The sequence below is a fragment of the Rattus rattus genome, chromosome 3, assembly GCF_011064425.1.
Source record: "Rattus rattus isolate New Zealand chromosome 3, Rrattus_CSIRO_v1, whole genome shotgun sequence".
Taxonomy (NCBI): Eukaryota; Metazoa; Chordata; class Mammalia; order Rodentia; family Muridae; genus Rattus; species Rattus rattus.
The window spans coordinates 98,554,518-98,574,534 of NC_046156.1; the positions used below are offsets into that span (position 1 = coordinate 98,554,518).

At 37.1% G+C, this 20,017-nt stretch overlaps 1 protein-coding gene across 3 annotated transcripts in view; it reads left to right on the plus strand.

Moving 5' to 3' along the window:
* Positions 1 to 20,017, plus strand: part of Nbea (neurobeachin) — a 532,117-nt gene that overhangs the window by 253,934 nt on the left and 258,166 nt on the right. The gene's annotated exons all lie outside the window — the stretch shown is intronic.

Below are 20,017 nucleotides of genomic sequence, written 5' to 3' on the forward strand. Positions count from 1 at the left end.
CCCTCGTAAGAAATGAACCACAGCCCTCTGGCAGAATGGGGTCCACACTGCAGAGCAACACCAGTGCATAGAATCAACATTGAGCAATAGAAGGGCAAAAGGAATAGAGAAAAATCCAAATAAAAACCAGCCAGTTACGAAATTATCACATTTGTAAAAGCAAAGAACAGGTTTTATTTTATTTTTGTTTTGTTTTAATTTTTACTGTTTTGTTTCATTGATTATGGTTTTAAATATTTTATTCTATAGTCATTTGGTCCAATTCCATTTGGGAATTAGATGCTGAGAAGATTCATACCTCATGGGAAGAAGAGGAAGCTAAGCTGAAGCTAGTGGTAGCATAACCTACTAAAGACCGTCCCCAGTGTCCTAAGGTCCTTACACTAGATACCGAATGCTGAGGACTGCATCACTTCCTGTGTGCCACAGAACAGTGACAGCGCTTGGGAGACACAGAAGAGCCACACTCTAGTAGGAAGAAAGCACCACGGCGACACCTTAGAAGCTGAAGAGAGAGGTCAAACGTTATGTAAAAAAATCACCTGAAATTTAAGAAAGCACATATTACATAAAGATAAAGGATATTAATTTTATGTATTCTAGTAAAAATAGTGAGACTGAGAAAAAAATCACCATGTCAGAATCATGTTTAAATGAGCTAAAAGGAATCATAAGAGGTTGAAGGAGATGAAACAGCTATTTAAAACAGAATTAAGCAATTTTAAATTTAGAGAAAGAAATTACAAAGTAATTGTAAATAAAGAGAAAAATAATTGTTGACATGGACTTAGAAGAAATGAACATAAATAAGGCAAATCACGGAAGGAACAATACACAGACCAAAGTGTCAGAAAGACAAGAAGGGAAGAGAACGAACAGGACATGTTTAGAATATCTAAATCGTTAAAAATATATACTTTCCAACAAGGAAAACAAAATTAGGAGTAGTAATTCAGATTGTATTAGAATCTTTTAATGAAGAGATTGGAAAATATATCTTCAAAGAAAATATTGCATCTCTGTGTAAATTAACCCAAAGTAAACAGTATTTATATCTATTTTTAGATTTTTTATGAAGTTAAAGGAGAAATACTATGAATATTCATAAAATATATAGTAATTGATAAGTAAGGGAGAATCCAATTATCATGATTTTTTTTTAACATTTTTTTCCCTCCAGGAAAAAAGAATAAGAGATAAACTGGTTTTGTCTTCAACAACTACAAATAGTTAACATGCAAGAAATGAGGAAATACTCTTTCCATCTCTCTCCCTGATGAATTTACAATAGTATTCAGAAAACACTGATTTGGGAAATGTTAATCCAAAGGCTCAAATATAGGTGTGTAGAGAAGACTTTAATCTTCAGAAACTGGTAAAGAGAAACATCAAGTTCTTACTTTCTCTGTCTCCATCCTTTGTAACCAGAGATTGCGGCAGGTAGGGTTATCTTTTTCTTTATGAAATATATCATCTCATAAATGATGCAATGTTAGGACATTGGGATAGTATTTGACATTCTTAAAAAATTACTAAATGTAAACAAGGCTTTCAACTTCACAAATAAGGGGAAACAAGGTGACAGTGAGAATGGGCAAAATATCTCGAACCAGAATTGAGTGAATAAATAATATGAATGCAGACATAAACAAATGTCAGATTACACCATGGGAGTTCAGTCATCAGAATTTCTGTGGTCCAAATGCCTCAGTTTTCTCAAATAAAGCATATGTCGGGGGAAAATGGATGTGTAGTTTAAGATTTAAAATAATTAGTAGAACTAAGTTATTTATACATGAAACTATATAATTTAGGTTGTGAAGTTAAAAAGAGAAGGAAGGTGATTATCATAAAAGGATAATAGTTTAGTATAAATGTGGAGAAGGTTTTAAGACCAACAACACACATGGAGATCTTTAGGGTAGTTGGAAAAAGTCTGTTTCTTTAGCTTTGTTGTGATTATGAGATCATTTGCTTCATATGTGCAATTTAACCTATTTTTGATAAAGATGTATTCAATTTTACAATTAGGAAATACCTCTCTGGTGCTAGGAATTGTTCGAGCCATAGAATATGCCATATGCCATATGCCCATTCTGCCATTGATCTGTACTCTCATGTCACAGGGAAGCTAGGTAATCTTTCTGGAAAGGAAACTTACCGTGAAGTTATTTCAGTGAGTGTTAAACTATCCATTTTAGGAAGTTTTCATTTAAACATCTAAAATTATTGTTGTAGAATTTAACAAGCCCTATTTTAAATTTTGTACTTGAACAAGAAATTAAAAATAACCAAGATAATTATAAAACTGAAACTCATGTTGGATTTAAAACACAGATTTCTGCATGACAGTAAATATTATAGTAGCACCCCACCAGCATGTGATCACAGTATGTGACAGTGACAGATAATGCAGTAGAAGCCTCTGCTGCATTCAGAAGGGTAATTAGATCCTTCCCTCATTGAATACATAAAGACACTAGCAGGACATCTGAGAAACACAGCCTTAGATGCTTTAGATGATGGAACTATGAAAAATAGTTCCTAAATTAGACATAAAAGATCAAGAGAGAGGGTTATATTCTGCATGCAAAAATTGATCACTTTAGTCCTATGTACCTTTCTCAATTGACACAGAAAAGTCTTGATCATTTGATACCTTCATTATAAAAAAAAAGTACTCAGAAGAAAGATAAAAAAGGAACCTATCTTAACATAATTGAGGCCTCACAAAATGCCCAGCATCGCATTCCTAAGCAATGGCACAGTGCTGAAAGCTTTTTCTATTTTTTTTTTCTAGTGCATTAGAGTGATCTAACTTCCGTTTGGAATAGTACCAAGAGTTCATCTAGGTGTCTGTGCAAGATAAAGATTTACACATACAGAAAAAATTAAAAAACTGTCTGCGTTCTCTAGGATCCCTGAGTAGACTACAACTTAGCAGTAATGAATGGATTTGATCAACGTGCAGGACACGAAACTAACACCCTCCACATAGCATCAGTCTTTTAATGCAGTGACACTGAGTAGACTGCCAAGGAAACTAAAAACAGTTGCAGTTATAGTAGCATTAGAAGAGTGGATTGCTAGGCCTAAATAAGTTCTGGACTATGCAGATTTCAAAACACTGCTGAAATTAAAGACATTCTAAATGTTCATGTATTTGTAGAGTTCAAATTGGGATGTTAGTACCACAATTCTTGCTAAAATAATTACAATGACAGCTTTTATAAAAATGAAAACATAGTCTATTATAAAATTTATATGCAACCTCAGAATAGTAAAAAGTAAAAAGGTGGGAAAGTTGATTGAAGCAGCTTACTGTTTTAAAAAGTACAATGCTGTAGTAATCAAATAAATGTTGACTGGAAATGGCAATCAGACAGTAACATTATGAGCTTTTATGTTTCTTTGGTGTTTTAGATTCTGAAGAACTTTCAGTCTCAGACACTTGACTGCTAGGATGGCAGGGGTGAACCATTATTGCTTTTAAGAAAAACACTAAATGATTTGCACTGGGCTTCCTTTTTCTCATGAACAGAATAACAGGGCATGAACTTGCCTTCCTCTTAGTACCACTAGAATACTTAACACAAGATATGACTCTACAAGTTTTATGCATTGAACAGCAGCCCTTAAATACCTGTAAGCCCTGGGGGTACATAGGAATAATTGAATGTACTCTGGTTCCTGCCATGTCTTTTCTGGAGGCATATTCTGCATTGGGGCACAGAAAAGATGTTCTCAGGTGATTCATAGTAACCTTGCTGAGCTGAGAGAGTGATTAGAATTGAGGAAGCTGTGGCACGTTTTATAGATAAGGGAGCTACCCTTTCAACTGACTCTTGAAGTTATGTATGGCATCATGAACCATTGAAGCAATTAATACAATATCTACAAAGCTGGGTAAAATTCAGTTTAATTCCTTCAATACAAAAGCTTACTCTATATCCATCCTAAGATATATTTACTCCAAAGCCAACAAAACCAACTTTTATTAATGGACTCCACAGGATTTTTTTTTTTTTTGGTTCTTTTTTTCGGAGCTGGGGACCGAACCCAGGGCCTTGCGCTTCCTAGGTAAGCGCTCTACCGCTGAGCTAAATCCCCAGCCCCGACTCCACAGGATTAAATTGTATCATGCACAAGTTAATTGTGAAAACACAACAGCCCAGCACATATTAGAGAATATAGCAGAGTGCAAGCACTCCCGGGTGTGGTTCCACAGTGCCTTTATCCAGATGGAAGTTTTAGATGAGAGGAAGCAGCAGTGAAACTTAGCACGTTCTATTCAGGGTTTTGTTAGAAAATACAGAAAGGGCTTTTTAATAGAAAAGGGAGAAAAACCATGAGACAGTAGAAAGAGACAGTAAAAATCTGAGAATTTGGAAAGAACATCTGAAATGTGAATTAATACGATGTGTTCCAGCCTTTTACTCTAAATAAGAACATATGAGTGTTCTTAAAGATAACAAATAGACTTTCCCAGATGAAGCAGAAGAAAAAGAAGTTAAAAGAGCAGAACATAGAAACGGGTGAGCTGAATCAGTCTAGTGTGCATGAGCCTGCATGAAGGAGAAAGAACACCAGGCTTGGGATGGTAGAAGAACAGAAATCAGGAAATGAGTATCATCAGCAGCTACACAGTAAGTTCCAAGCTTGCCTGACTGCCTGTCCCAAAAAAGAAAGAATCTTCTGTATTTTATACTGTGCTTGTCTGGTCCAGGGATGGGAGGTAAAGGGAAGAGATAGAATAATAGTCCAATGCCATTAAAGCTATAAATCCTAAGATTTATGAATATCAACCAACCACCAGCTAGATCAAGACTAAGTAACACACCACAGAACATGTTAAAGAGGAAATTTCTTTTTTTATTATTATTAACTTGAGTATTTCTTATTTACATTTCGAGTGTTATTCCCTTTCCCGGTTTACGGGCCAACATCCCCTAACCCCTCCCCCTCCCCTTCTTGATGGGTGTTCCCCTCCCCATCCTCCCCCATTGCCACCTCCCCCCCCAACAATCTAGTTCACTGGGGGTTCAGTCTTAGCAGGACTCAGGGCTTCCCCTTCCACTGGTGCTCTTACTAGGATATTCATTGCTACCTATGAGGTCAGAGTCCAGGGTCAGTCCATGTATAGTCTTTAGGTAGTGGCTTAGTCCCTGGAAGCTCTGGTTGCTAGGCATTGTTGTACATATGGGGTCTCGAGCCTCTTCAAGCTCTTCCAGTTCTTTCTCTGATTCCTTCAACGGGGGTCCTGTTCTCAGTTCAGTGGTTTGCTGCTGGCATTCACCTCTGTATTTGCTGTATTCTGGCTGTGTCTCTCAGGAGAGATCTACATCCGGCTCCTGTCTGCCTGCACTTCTTTGCTTCATCCATCTTGTCTAATTGGATGGCTGTATATGTATGGGCCACATGTGGGGCAGGCTCTGAATGGGTGTTCCTTCTGTCTCTGTTTTAATCTTTGCCTCTCTATTCCCTGTCAAGGGTATTCTTGTTCCCCCTTTTAAAGAAGGAGTGAAGCATTCACATTTTGACCATCCATCTTGAGTTTCATGTGTTCTAGGCATCTAGGGTAATTCAAGCATTTGGGCTAATAGCCACTTATCAGTGAGTGCATACCATGTGTGTTTTTCTGTGATTGAGTTACCTCACTCAGGATGATATTTTCCAGGAAATTTCAAAATAACTGGCTGATGAAAGGGAGGCACCAATCCATTTAATACTGACTTGGATATAATGCTTAGCTGATGATGTCCAAGGCCCAAAGGCACTGGAAAAGGTCAGCAACATTAGAATGTAGGTGCATGTAACAGTCAGCCACCATTACAAACACATGGAAGTTGTTAAGACGTGGACCACAGCCTGAAAAAGTAAAATGCCATCAACAGACCCACCCAAGGCTCTCACTATGATTTTGAGGATGCAAAATAATCCCAAAGGAAAACAATTAAGGTGATTTTCTGAGTTAAAAATTTGCTGTATAATCCGGTAATTTCATTCTTAGGTATTTTCCCAAGGGAATAGTATAAAGTCATGCAAGTGCATGTTCATGGCAGTTGTAATTGTGATAATAGCTAGAAAAAATAAGAATGTCCTTTAACCCTCTTTAGATGAATTTGAAGAGACCTAATCACAAAGAGAATTCTATTTATTTACATATTTTATATTCTTACAAACCCAAAGCAATAAAGTAACAACAGCAACAAAAACCTCTATGATAGAAAGCAGGTAAGTGTTTTCCAGGGGCTATCACTCTGTGAAAACTCTTGGGTGGGAAAAATTATTCTCTGCCCTGATAATGATGACATCATTATCATAATGTTTAATGTAAGTTAGTATACATGCTAAGTTTTTCACAGTATAAAATTTGAGACTTGTATAATGAAGACCAAGAGTCATTCCTGGAAGAAATTAAAGGCCAAGACTTAAACTTTGCTGCTCTTATATCATCAATAATACCCAAAGTAACCCACAATTTATTGCTATCCTCCAGAAAATCTCAGTGTTTTATGTAAAATTAGAAAAAAATCAGTTGTAATATTCTATTGAACTCTCCACCAGTCCTGGTGGCACATGCCTTGACCCCAGCACTCAGGAGACTGAGGGAGGGGAACTCTGAGTTGGAGACCAGCCTGGTCTCAGCGAGTTCCTGGACAGCTCTGGCTATACAATGAAACCTGTCTCAAAAAAATGAATTGATTTCTCAAGAATAGACAAAATAGGATTCCTACATAATGATATATGCAAAATGGTATGCTATAGGACGGTAATAGAAGAGAACTGTGACACAGCACTTTACCTACACTGTATATTCAGATACAGAATGCATTTTCAGATAGACATTTGTGTATATGCTCCTTAGTGCATGAAATGGGCATCTGCACACACGCACACACACACACACACACACACACACACACACGCATGTATACATATGCATAGGAGGCAGAGGGGAAAGCAAAAGCATATTCATGTAGTGGGTGCGAAATATAAATAGGTCTCCACAGCCCAGGGAAAATAGTCCACGCTAGATCACATTAAGCCAGAAAACAAGTAACAAATATGAAAAGGCTCAGAATATGTTCACTCGGGCCTGCAGTGTACAAAAACAAACTAAAAGGAATTTTAAAAATGTTGAAACTCATCTATAACTTTAATTTTTTCAAACCTTATTTTTAATGATGGTTCTTAAATGCCTTAACTTCCCTTTTAGCCAACAACCCACCAGAAGTAATGTAAAAGAAAGGATGTGGGGAAATGGACCTATTTGGAAAGGGTTCTTTGGAGTAAATCCTATCTGTGTTGTCAGAAAATCAGTAATTTAGTTTATAGGAGTCAGCAGCAGCAGCTTGATCCATTCTCAAACATTTTATGGATAAACCAATAGTCCAGTTCAGTGAAGTTGGGTTAACAGCAGCAGTGGTGACATGACCTAGCAGAAATAGCCAGGCCTCAGCCTCTGCACAAATCACCAGGAGGGATCAGGGCCACAGGAACACCAGGAAAAGTTCTTGGCTATGCTTCTCTTAGTGAAATGGAGATCAGTGAAGATGTGAGATCAACAAAAGCATTGCCCAGCTAGCTCTCTAAGCAAGCCACATTCACCCTCTGTCACTGTATTTTGAGTCCTTTTTATACTACCTCCAAACATCATGTGTTCTCAATGGATTTGCCTCAGTATGAGTCTTTCTCAGCTGACATCACTGCCAATCAGCCTAACTCCACAGAAGCTTCAAGAAACTGCAGCATACCACCAGAAGATTTTTGGTGTGTTTCTTTCTATGGAGTCCTAACAAATGCAACTTAACTACACAATGTAAGGTGGATCAGTACATGGGTGTTGTTACTGAAGACTCTTCACGTTAGTCACAGCTTAGACTTTCACTTGTGTCCACTTCACGAAAACACTCCTTCATGTGTTTGCCCTAGCAAAGCAGCAGCCAACATAACTGACTCTACAAAGAACACTTAAGTTGCCTCTTCACTCATCAACATGCTTCTGACAACCAGGGCATCAGTTAAAGACATCACAGAGGATGTTTTCAATTTGCTTGAGAGGAAAAGAAATAGAGATTGTGGGCACTGCAAAGAGCAGGTTTAAAAGGGATTTGTGAAACTAAGTAACTACATTCAAAAGGTAAAGGAGCTTAGGCAACCTGCATTATGAAACAAAATTTTAAAAGGCTCAAGTTCATAAAATAAAACAGCAATATTATTAAAAGTAAATGGAATTTAGATTTAAAAACAGTAGAAAATATGGACAGAAGTATTAATCTTTTAAGAGGCAGAACTTTCATGAGATTGAAAAGTATAAGCATGTAAAATCCATTTGTGAAGTAATGGGAATTTTATTTTATATAGCTATAAAAAAAATCTCTTAACATGGAGGCCCCACAGGAAGATCAAAGTCTCAACTAACCTGGACCCTCAAGATCTTAGAGACCGAGCAACCAACCAGACAGCATATGTCTTCTGTAGGAGGCCTCCAACACATATACACAAGAGGACTGCCTGGTCAGGGCCCAAAGAATAGATGCAACTAACATTAGGGAGACTTGAGGCCCCAGGGACTGGGGAGGTCTGGTGGTTGGGAGTTCTGGGGGGAACAGCTCCTTGGAGAGGGCACGGTGGGAGATGCTATGGGATTAGGAACAGTCAGAAGGTAGAATGTCAGTGGGATAATGACTGGACTGTAAATGTAAGATTAAAGTATAATAAAAGGAGAAATGGAAAAAAAATCTCTCATTAAAGTGAGATGATTGGCTGAAGACTCAGAGGCATGGAGACCTGAGGGACCAGAGACAAGTGGTACATACATGGATGTGGATCTGAGATTGAGGTAGCCGTCTTATAGCTGACTACCTACAAGTAGGACTTCACTGTGTCAAGCCGGCCTAGTCGGAAAAGTAGCAGACTCAGCCTTGGACAGCAATGAGACTCCATTTCAGAATGACTCTAGGAGAGCTTGCTGATTTTGCATATAGCAAACTCAGCAGAGACCTGGAGACTGCACCTGGATCCAGCTTCAGCAGACTTCTGCCAGACTCAAGGAAAGGTTTTTTGATTCTGTATCATGGAGAGAGACATGGATCCAGCTGAGAATCTGCACGGGAACTTGAACTCTCATTGCAAGCAGCTAATCAACAAAAGAAGGGTACACAGCAGAGAGGCCATCAATAGCAGTCCAAAGCCTGAAGGACTTTCTAGAGGCATGGCTAGCATCTGACACTCCACCTGTGAAGCAAACCTCTTGACCAGACCACATCTGTAACCAGATTTCCAAAAGTAAGGCCCAGAGTCAGGGCATACATCTGAAAACCATATGACAAGCAGGTTATAATTTTTCTGTACCCTATACTTCCTCTGTTTTTTCTTTGTCTCTTCTTCTTTGTCTCATTTTCCCATTCTTTCTGTTTTAATTTTCCTCTCCCAAAGAACAAGGTAGGCTGCTCAGATTTCTGATTACAGATGTCTGTACCTCAGTCTCCCATAACCTGGGAATGGCATGTGAGTCACGTACGTGTGTGGTTTATATCTTTTCCCTTTTCAGTCACTCTTCTCTGAAGACTTCATTACCCTAATGTACTTTGTTCCAACGACTCCCACTTCTCTGTTTCTATCTCCCCAGTTTTCCAAATTGTCAATACAGTACTAACCACTAGTCTTACCATAAGTGTTCTTCTCCTTTTCATTCAGACTCAAAATAATTAATATATTAGTATACACAGTACTGTCAGTTAGCCTTCCCTTGATAAAATTGTTAGCATGTATAATATTAAATTTTAAATGATTGACTGTTCTCTTATTGAGCCATTACCCTTTGATAGTGATTGCTGTTGCAAATAATATCATGATCACTGAGGAGAGCTGGTGATCAAGCCTCATTGCATAACCATCAGTGAGTGCATCAGAGAAAAACAACACCAGACCCCTATAAGAACCAGCCCTCTTGAAGAGGGCAAACATGCCTTCCATAAGAGGAATGATTTAATATGCCTAAAATAAATATAAATGCAATCAGGTTTCTCACTCCAGAAAAGCAAGCCATAGCACAAAACACAATAAAGAATGAAGTCAAACAATTCCTTAAAAGTAATAATGTTGATTCCACAGTAAAAAGCCCCCAGTGAGATTGAATTACATGACATCCCAGAAAAAGAATTCAAAAAGAATAACAGAAACTGTATTCAAATGACTTAAGACAATGAAGTAATCTAAAAACACACAAAATGCTCAATAAAATAAGAGTGTAATATATGAAGTCACTTTCTAGTGACTTCTTCAGTAAAGACAGTTCTGTGGATAGCTATACCAACAGACTGGATCAAGAGCAGGATACATTATCTGGCTTTGAAGACAAAGTGGAGGAATTGAAACATTTAAACAAAGACAATGATTAATTAATAGAGCAATTTTAACAATACCCTCAAGCTATACAAGATGCAATGTAAAGAAAAGCCAAATTTAAGAATTATGGGAGAATTTCTTAAGGCATAGAATATATTTTCTCCAAAATCATAATAGGAAATTTTCCACAATTAGGGAAAGATATGCAAATCCAGATGTGACACTTAGAACATTAGACAATAGGAACACGCCATCATATCATAATAAAAATCCAAATACACAGAACAAAGAAACACCAAGTCACAAATAACAGCAGATTTCTCAAGAAACTTAAAAGCCATGAAGGCTTGGGATAATGTATTTCGAGTTCCAAAAGACAGAATCTGGCAGCTCAGGCTCTTGTACTGGCAAAGCTACCCATCACAACCAAAAGAAAATGAAAAACTCTGTACTTTAAAAACAAGCTAAAGAAAGTCATTGCTTCTAAATCACCTCTGTAAAATAAAATGATAGAAAGCCTTCAGACTGATAAGAAAGACAAATATATCCGTGAGACTATAGGGAGCATGAACGGCATCAGGACATCTAGCAGAAGAGAGTGTCCTATATGTATAAGGGCAGCTGAGCCCATGAAAACTCCAGAAATTCCATCACCCAAACAGGACCTTGCATAATAAGAACATCAGTGTGCTGACATGCCAGTGCAGATATGGGAAATCTCACAGGATTTCACTCTTAGTGAAGACTGACAGACAACTAATTGCTGCTGAAAAAAAAATGGAAGCTAGGTCTTCTGCAGGAATTAGCATCCTGATAGGCTATCCAATCTCAATGGTCAACTCTAAACACATATACATATGAGCAACACTAAAGGGACTGACTCCACAGGTGGTATTGGGGGAGGAAGGAAGGAAGGAGAGAGAGAGAGAGAGAGAGGAGAGAGAGAGAGAGAGAGAGAAGAAAGTAATTGAAAGATAGGCCAATAACTTAAAAGAAATTGAAGGTGACAGAGATTTGGAAGTAGAAGAGGGCATGCATAGTGGAAATAATACAACAGCAATATATAAGTTTCTCAAAAATTAATTAATAAAAAGATAAGACTCTAAGTCTTTTCTCAAAACAAAGTTCTTTGAAGAAAAAAAAGCTACAATATCAGCAAATCTTTATGTAAAACAACCAAAATAAACAAAGAGCAGTCTCTAATTAAATCAGAGTGAACAAGGATCCATCATGATAGATACTAATGAAATTCAGACAATTATTAATAAGAACTTCCTTGAAATTTTATATTCTATTAAATCGCAGAGTATAAGGTAAATGAATTTTAGATGCATATCAACTTAACAAAATTAAATTAATAAGATCATTAAACAGATCCATCCAAAACAAGCAAGGAGACTGATGCAGTTGTAGAAAATATTTCTCCAGTGGAAGAACATTACCATGGGTCCAGATTTCAAAGCAGAAGTAACACAAATTTTAATTAACCCAAACAGCTTAGTAGTGACACAAAACATACATGTAAATCAGTGGAATGGAATAGAAGATCCAAAAAGAAATCTATAGTTACAGCCATATAACTTTTGAGAAACACACCAAAGCACACCATATATACATAGAAAGACACCCTCTTTTACAAATAATGCTAGGAAAACTTGTTATCTGTGTGTATAAGTATGAAACTAGATCCCTTTTCCGTGCACAAATTTCAAAATCAATACCTTAATGTAGGAGCTGAAACTTAAAGGATAAAAGTAGGTATAGGAAAGGATTTTGTCAATGTTGTCCCTGTTTCAGCCAACAATGAATGAATGTGACCTAGTGAAACAGTTAGTCAAATGAAGGAAAACCTCTCCAGACACTTAACCAAGAAGTCAAGAAATTAAACAGCAAGAAAGCAAAGAACCCAATCAGTTAATAGCATAATTGCCAATAAACATGAACTTTGGAATTAATTAAAAACTAGATACAAATATAAAATTTTGATAATGTCCATAAAATTGCCCAGTTCTGAGAGCTCAGGGAACGTAATCGTAAAAGATCTCAAAGAGAATTTAAGAACTGTCTACTATTTACCAGTAGCATTCGGAATGTCAATGATATCTACCCAAATTGAATTTTAAATACCAGTACAATTTTTACAGGCATCTATGTGTAGACATTTTCCTGGGCTGTCAGACATATCTCCCTTTTTTCTCTAGTTTCAGGCTTTGAGGTGAGGCCCAGGGCAAATCAGTTCTGACCATTCGTCTCCCATCAGTCCTACTCGGGTGTCAAGATACAATTCTCCACATATAGATACTTCTTAATTAAGTGGGATTGCCACAGCTTACGGAAATTCTGGATAACAAGAAAAAAGTCATTAAGGACTAATTCTCACTAAAGCCTGAGAAAAAAATTAGACAGGAAATAAACATTTGCTAGGACTTCTATCCCTGACCATTTAATTTTATATTGTTCATAATGTGCATGGACAGTTGACAGTCTTAATATATAAAAGCATTTTCCAAATGTGTTACAACACATCTTTGATGGAATATAGTTTTTATATATTTATATTAATATATAAGTCCTACATATAATTATATATTTTATTTTTTATATTTTGTATGATAAATTATATAACCAGTATGTAAATGTGTGTGTGTGTGTGTGTGTGTGTGTGTGTGTGTGTTGTGTGTGTGTGATTTGTTTATCAGAAAAGATTGACTAGTTAACCTTGACAGAATCGGGTGCAACTAAATTCAAATGACCATAGATCATAGGCGCTTATATTTCAGTAGTTTTTGTAATAGCTTTCAAAAGTTCTACATTATGAACTAAGTTGAGAACTCTAGATGTAATAAAATTTTGAAACACCATATAAATACAGTATGTGCTACAATTTTTATTTGAATTTTTCCCATAATTCATCAGATATTTTGCATTTATATATACATATCTGGTGTTCAAAACTCAGTGCGTTGAGGTTTTTGTTTTTTTTTTTCACATATCATCCTCTGCATTAATACCTTTCCTTCGTTCCTCTGTCTCCAAATTCCTAATGGGGAATTTGTTATTAGACTAATCCTAGATTGAAAGAAGAATCCTCGTGTAGATAAAGCACATTGGTCAGAATGGCAGGAACTACGGTTCCCAAGAATGAAGTTAAGTTCTAAAACAGTATGGTCAATAGTTCCAATGTGCCAGGGCACAAATGAGACAGGTAAGTCCTACTTCCTAGTAAAGGCTCAATTCTAGCAGAAAACCCCAGCGAAACACTGACGAGTTTTCAGTGAGGGTAGCAAGTCCTGTCTCAGCAGGATTTGAGGACAGTGATCTAGACAATGTTTTAATTAATTTTTTAACAAAAATAGAAAGCAGCAGCACTAACAGGAATCAACAGGAAATACTAAACTTGCATGGGCGGTCTCCTTTGTACAGAGAGTGACATGGGGATTATTCTAAGGTCAGCAATCAAAAATGTTTGTTTCTGCTAAATAGTGTGTTCAAGTAATAAAAGCATCTTCTTCAGAGAGTGCACCTAGTCTTAATCACTCTTTGCACAGCAAAATGTATGCAAATGGACAAAACATCATTGTTAGAAATAACTTTCCAATTAGACGCTTTGCTGTTATGCTATTTAAATACCTCTGAAAGCTTTTTAAATAGTTTTAAAGTTAAAATAATCACATGAATAGTGAGAAAAATACCTTGAATTAGACACAGTAGAACTATAACAACCACATGAAATAGAGAAAAGAATTTATTAGGGCTGAAGATGACACACGAGAGCACTACAAAGCACAGGTCCTATTTCCACATGGAGAAGGGCAAGAAAAATCGAAACGCTAAAGCCCACAGCATATATCGTCTGTAGTTTTTAAGAGTCTGCTCTCTAAACCTCCTGAGCAATTCATTTCATATATAATAGTGAATTCCGTTAGCTGGATGAGCAAGCAAAGCTAGATTAAGAGAAACAACTATAGAGGAAGAGATGATATGCACACAACAAACACAGGAAAAAGGAGGAGAACCTAGAGCAGTATTGGGAGCGTCCGCAGTAGCCAGAGCTTCACATAGCAACTAACCTGAAATAGCAGTAGAACACGACAGAAAGATGCCTGTTAATCAAGTCCTTATTGTGCACACAAACAAACCCAGCGAATCATAGTTTACGTTATCTTATTAGTAAATGAACAGAAAGACAAAGATGCAATCATGACCTTATCATTGCCAGTACAAATAGGAAGCTTATAAAGAACAGCAATGTTCGAGGCACAAGTGAAACAGTTCACCTATGGGAAGGATCAGAAAAGCATCTGTACCAAAGACTCTATAAAGTGAACATTTCTAGACTGTGGATTTCTGCAGAGGAGGAAGCACAAAGCTAGAGTGGGAATGGGGAAAATCATGTTTCAAAGGACAAACATCTCTTCTCCTAAGATGAATTTGAAAGTACTATTTACTTTTAGTTGATAAGTTCTGATATTTTATGCTATATCTTTGTGTCTGCATAGACACTTGCATACAAACTTCTATTCATCATTATTGGAGCACTGGTATATAATATAATTTGTCTCTAAAATTTACTCTGAATTATAACTAGACTTAAATTAGATTTGGGATATTGGGTTACACGATAATTTTTCCATTTTTACTATGGTTGTGTGTGCTGGTGCATGGGCGGGTATGTGCATTGTGTGCTGGTGCGTGGGTGGGTATGTGCCTTGTGTGCTGGTGCATGGGTGGGGATGTGCCTTGTGTGCTGGTTCGTGGGTGGGGATGTGCATTGTGTGCTGGTGGGTGGGTGGGGATGTGCATTGTGTGCTGGTGCGTGGGTGGGGATGTGCCTTGCGTTGATTATTTCCTTACACATTTATTTGGGTTCCAAGGATGAAGCTCTAGTCATCAAGTTTGTGCTTTTCCCTGCTCACTTGTTTCACAAGCCCTCAATTACACAAAATAATTTTAGTTCATAATTAATAACAGAACAATCTATATTTTCTTTACACAGTTTGTGAAACATCATAGTAGTAAATTGTTCCTTTGAGTAGAATATGAGCTTATAAATTTTGCAATTTTAAGCATATTTATTATGTTATATGACTTAATCTGCAAGGCCACATTTTGTTGCTAATATTAAATAAAAACAGACAACTCATTGCTCACCTTTAGTGCTTTGCTTTCACTGTTTCAGTTATGACGGAAGCTCAGTCTGGGTGGAGTCTTAGAACTTAGAATTTTGAGCACACAGCTGTTGAAGGTCTTACTTTCTCAGATTGCTTCCACAGCTCAAGTCTGTGATTGTGGTTAAGGCGGAGACTCTGGAGAATACCCCTGACCAGCCTCCCTTGAGCTGCCTCCACCTGAAAGCATTTCCCTTTGTGCTTTCAGCACAATAATTATCAAGTAGTTTCCTTTTAGTGACTGTCAGCCTTTCATCTGTAAGTTTATGAAAGCTTTCTGATGAAAAGAAAGTGATACGTGGATTTGCATTTGTCATGGTTTATTAATGTTAAATATTTGAAAGAAAAAGAACTTGCATTTGTAATACAACTAAGGGTTCATATGACTGTTAGAGCAACTTTAAACTTACTTAAATTTCAGAACTCACATATATTTATTTGATTTTTAAAATTAATTAGAGCTAGAATATAAGTAGTTTAGAAATGCAACTATAAGTTGTTCATTTTTATATGTTACTGCTAAATAGTTCCATCATTTAAAAATACATAATGTCATTTTAAAGTAAAGACATTTCTGTATCCTTTCATTTAAACTCTTTATTTAGGTTGCTATTTATGTCATGTCAAATGATTTTGGTCTATTTCTCCTCTTTGATTACTGCTATTTCGCTTAATGACTTGCATAGATAAACTATGTGGATGATTATTTGGCCCAGTTGTTTTTGTACAGTACTGAACTTGAAGTAAATATATCTATCAGTGTTTGCATGGAAGTGAGGATTTTAGATTCTGAAGTTTCTCAGGGAGAAGAGGAGCAGGTTTGGCCGAGCCTGGCATAGGGCTAACAATCGGTTGTAATCAAGTTTAACCCAGAGAGCACTAGAAAGGCCAGATGATTTGTGAACATGTCTCTTATTTCCCTTATTTCATCCTCCTTCTTTGCAGTTTAACGAGATCAAGAGGTCAAGAAAAGGGCAAGAAGTTCTGGTCATTCACCATTGTTGTAAAAAAAAAAAACTTAATGACTCTAATCTTATAGATAATAATATCTCAGAGAAACATCAAAAACATAACATAATTTTTTGCTTTTTTTTAAAAGAAAATGGCATTTAGCTGTAATTGTATTTTAGTGCAGTGTAGACTGTCTCACTTCTTTAAGGCATCTACAGTTGATGTCATCAAACTGAGAAAAAAGATATAAGAAGAACTTGAAATGTTTATTGAAGTGTTATACTTTTCTACACATGCTCATTATTCTAGCATTATTCACAGTTATAATGCAACTCTAATCCATCATTGTTATTTCCAGTAGTTCTGTAATACTGTTCTTGGAGTCTGTTTTCATAGTTTTATATTTGGGAATCCACATCAGTTACTTACTCTGGTGATTTTTGAAACTATCTGGTAATTTTCTAAAGTAACTTTTATGGGGAGGACCTCGCCAGTGTTAGAAGAAGCAATAAACGACATCTTTCAAATACAAAAGTAAAAATGTGTAGAAGAATGCAGGCAATGGTTATTGTGCCAGAGAGATGTAGAGACTGTGGCATCCTGAAGACAGTCTGTAATGCTGCTCCTGTCTTCCAGCATGAGAAACTAAGGCACAAGAAGCACCATGGGCACTTTCTTTTATCCTTCATAATCTACAACAGCGGTTCTCTATGGATCACAACCCCATGGGGCTGCACACCAGATATCCTGCATAGCAGATGTCTCCATTACTACTCATAATGATAGCAAAATCACAGCTATGCGGTAGCAACGAATGAATTTTATGGTTTGGAGTCACCACAACAGGAGAAACTGTATTAAAGGATCACTTCATTAGGAAGGTTGAGAACCACTGCTCAGTATTACATCCCAGTTTTGTTGTTCTGGTTTGGTTGTCATTGGTGGGGGTTTATGTGCTTGTTTGTTTTTGTCTGTCTGTTTGTTTGTTTATCATATCTCAGACATTTGTTTTCCTCCTCTTTGGGTAACATAGTATCACCACCAACCGGACAGCCACCCTTGCACACATTCCCACACAAGGCTGCTAACTTTACTGTTCTGTAAACCCTCCACAGTCCTCTGCATCACATTTCAGTTACCTGCTGACAGCCCCTCCACTGCACTCCTTGCTTTTATTAACCCTCCAGGACGTTGCACACAATGCTCGGTATATGTTTTCTACATGAATTAGTCTCTTAATCCTTCACTCTTCTTACCCCTCCCCATCTTACTAAGTTGTTTGCTTGTTTCCTGTCAACTAATGATAGTTTCTAAATACTTGTTGAGATTCTTTGTCATAGACATCTGTCAAAGTTTCAGAATAAGCCTTTCATGAAAGAGAATGTAGTGTTGCTTCCAAGATGAGTCCCTTTGCTTGTGGTATATTGATATTACCCATCACTTCCTACGAAGAGGAACAGCCTTAGAGACTGATCTGTTATGCTGTATTTGAAAGCTAATGGGTTCTTTCGGCTTGATCTTCAAGTTCCTACTACTTCCATCTAGCTCTTTGCTTTATGCTAAAGAACAAGTGGCTTGTCGTGTTGGGTTAGTATTTATGTGCAGGATATGTATTCTGGTGAATAAATACCATCTGGTAAGAACATTCTTTTGAGTGGCCTATACTTCGGTCCCTACTTTCTAAAAAGACTCACTATGTGGCATCGTCTGGCCTACAACCTCTGCATTACATGTACAGCAAAAGTGAAGGCTCCTTTTTGATTGATAAAGTGTGGATTGTCATCCTACAGTCGGAATGCCATTATCAGTCCTTAGAACCATTACCCCTACTTCATAACATGCTCATAACTCTCCATCTTAACTTCCCAAACTATTTATACTTTTCCTTCTCCAGCCTTTCTCTGAACTTTAATTTAAGACTCCCAATTCCGCTTTCCTGCACCCTGCATACTTCAGTTATCCATCGCAAGTTACAAAGGTCTATCGAGACATTTCTCTTTGTTTCTTGATCATGTTATCCTTGTTGCATAATATATTGCTTCTTCATGCCACATCTAATCCACATCTGACCAAAGCATGGTGACCAAGTCACCCTAGTCACACTGAGCCATCACAGCCTTCCTTGGGGTTGCTATCAGATGCATTGATTAAGTTACAGGTGAATTCAGTGTGCTAAGACCTGTGTGAGTACATGCCATTGTCTGAACAATTTAGAGTAGTCCATAGCATTGCCAGATAAATTGTACTTTCTCAAGCCTCTGATTAAAGTTCCACAGCATGAATTATAATGCTTCTTAAATTTGCAGAGATGGTGATTTTATTAGGGTAAAGTATTACCTGTGTGTGTGTTCATTATCACGTGCACCACTGCATTGGACCTATTATCTGGTTGGTAATCCTTCTAGCCCTGAGGAATAAAGTACAACAAACCGTAATTCTGGGAACTTTCCAGAATTTCCATAGCTTATATTCTCATCATCAGTGTTGGGTCCTTTTACTTCCTGGCTTGTCCTTTGAGAACAGGTGCCTCTGACGAGAACTAATTAGAGAAAAATCTCTGGTAAAGAGTGAGGCCCTGCAGACCTGTGTTGGTCTTCTTGTACACACATGAGAAGGCATTGTTTACAAAACACCATCTTGCTATCCTGTCAGCTTATGCACAGTGCTTTGGAAAAACTACATTGCTGGTGTGATACTTTTATAATTTTCTTATAATGTAGTCATAATATTGCTAGGAGTTATAAAGTACTACATTAGAGTTTGTTTTAAAATAGTAAATAGTTTATTTTTCTAAGATTTTACTATAAAGTATTATGTATTCAAAATCAACACAGAATAAAGACAGACAATTCTTACTGCAGAGTACTATTGTCTTTGATAATATACACACATCTTAATTATGATCCTGGGGACTTTTCCTTAAGGTTCTTTGTTAGAATCCAAGTACTTGATCAGCCAACAAGCGATAAATGGTCCATCAATCTTTCTCACTCTGTAGCTCCTGAGTGTGAGGGTTTCTGACCAGTTATACCACACATGTTTTAAACCAGCTTTTCACATCAGTCTCTTATTTCATTAGCTGTCTGCCTAGGATCTGATAAGATGGAGTACCGGTGGCTTTTTAAAACTTGTTCTGTCTGTCTCTATGACATGGATAGACTCTTTAGCAAAAAGGGCACGAAAAGGTGTTTATCCATCCCTGTGATGATCACACATGTTTTTCCCTACAATGTACCTGAGACTGCTAGTTGAAATCAGCTTAAGAAAACAAGAAAATCAAACTCTTGTTTTGGTGTTGCATTTGCTAACATTTTAATGTAAGGCCAAAGAATCTCTTTGTATAAGATAATTACTGGGCCAGCAGGTGGGCTCAGCAGTAGCACCTTTGCCCCACAGGCCAAGAGACCTGAGTTCCATCACCAGAACCCACACTGCTGTCCTTATGACCCCCATAGTCATTTCACATGTGCCCCCCAACACACTTCATGGACATACTCAGAATGAAACTCATTTAAAAGATACTTTTTGATTGTGTTTGTACTTAG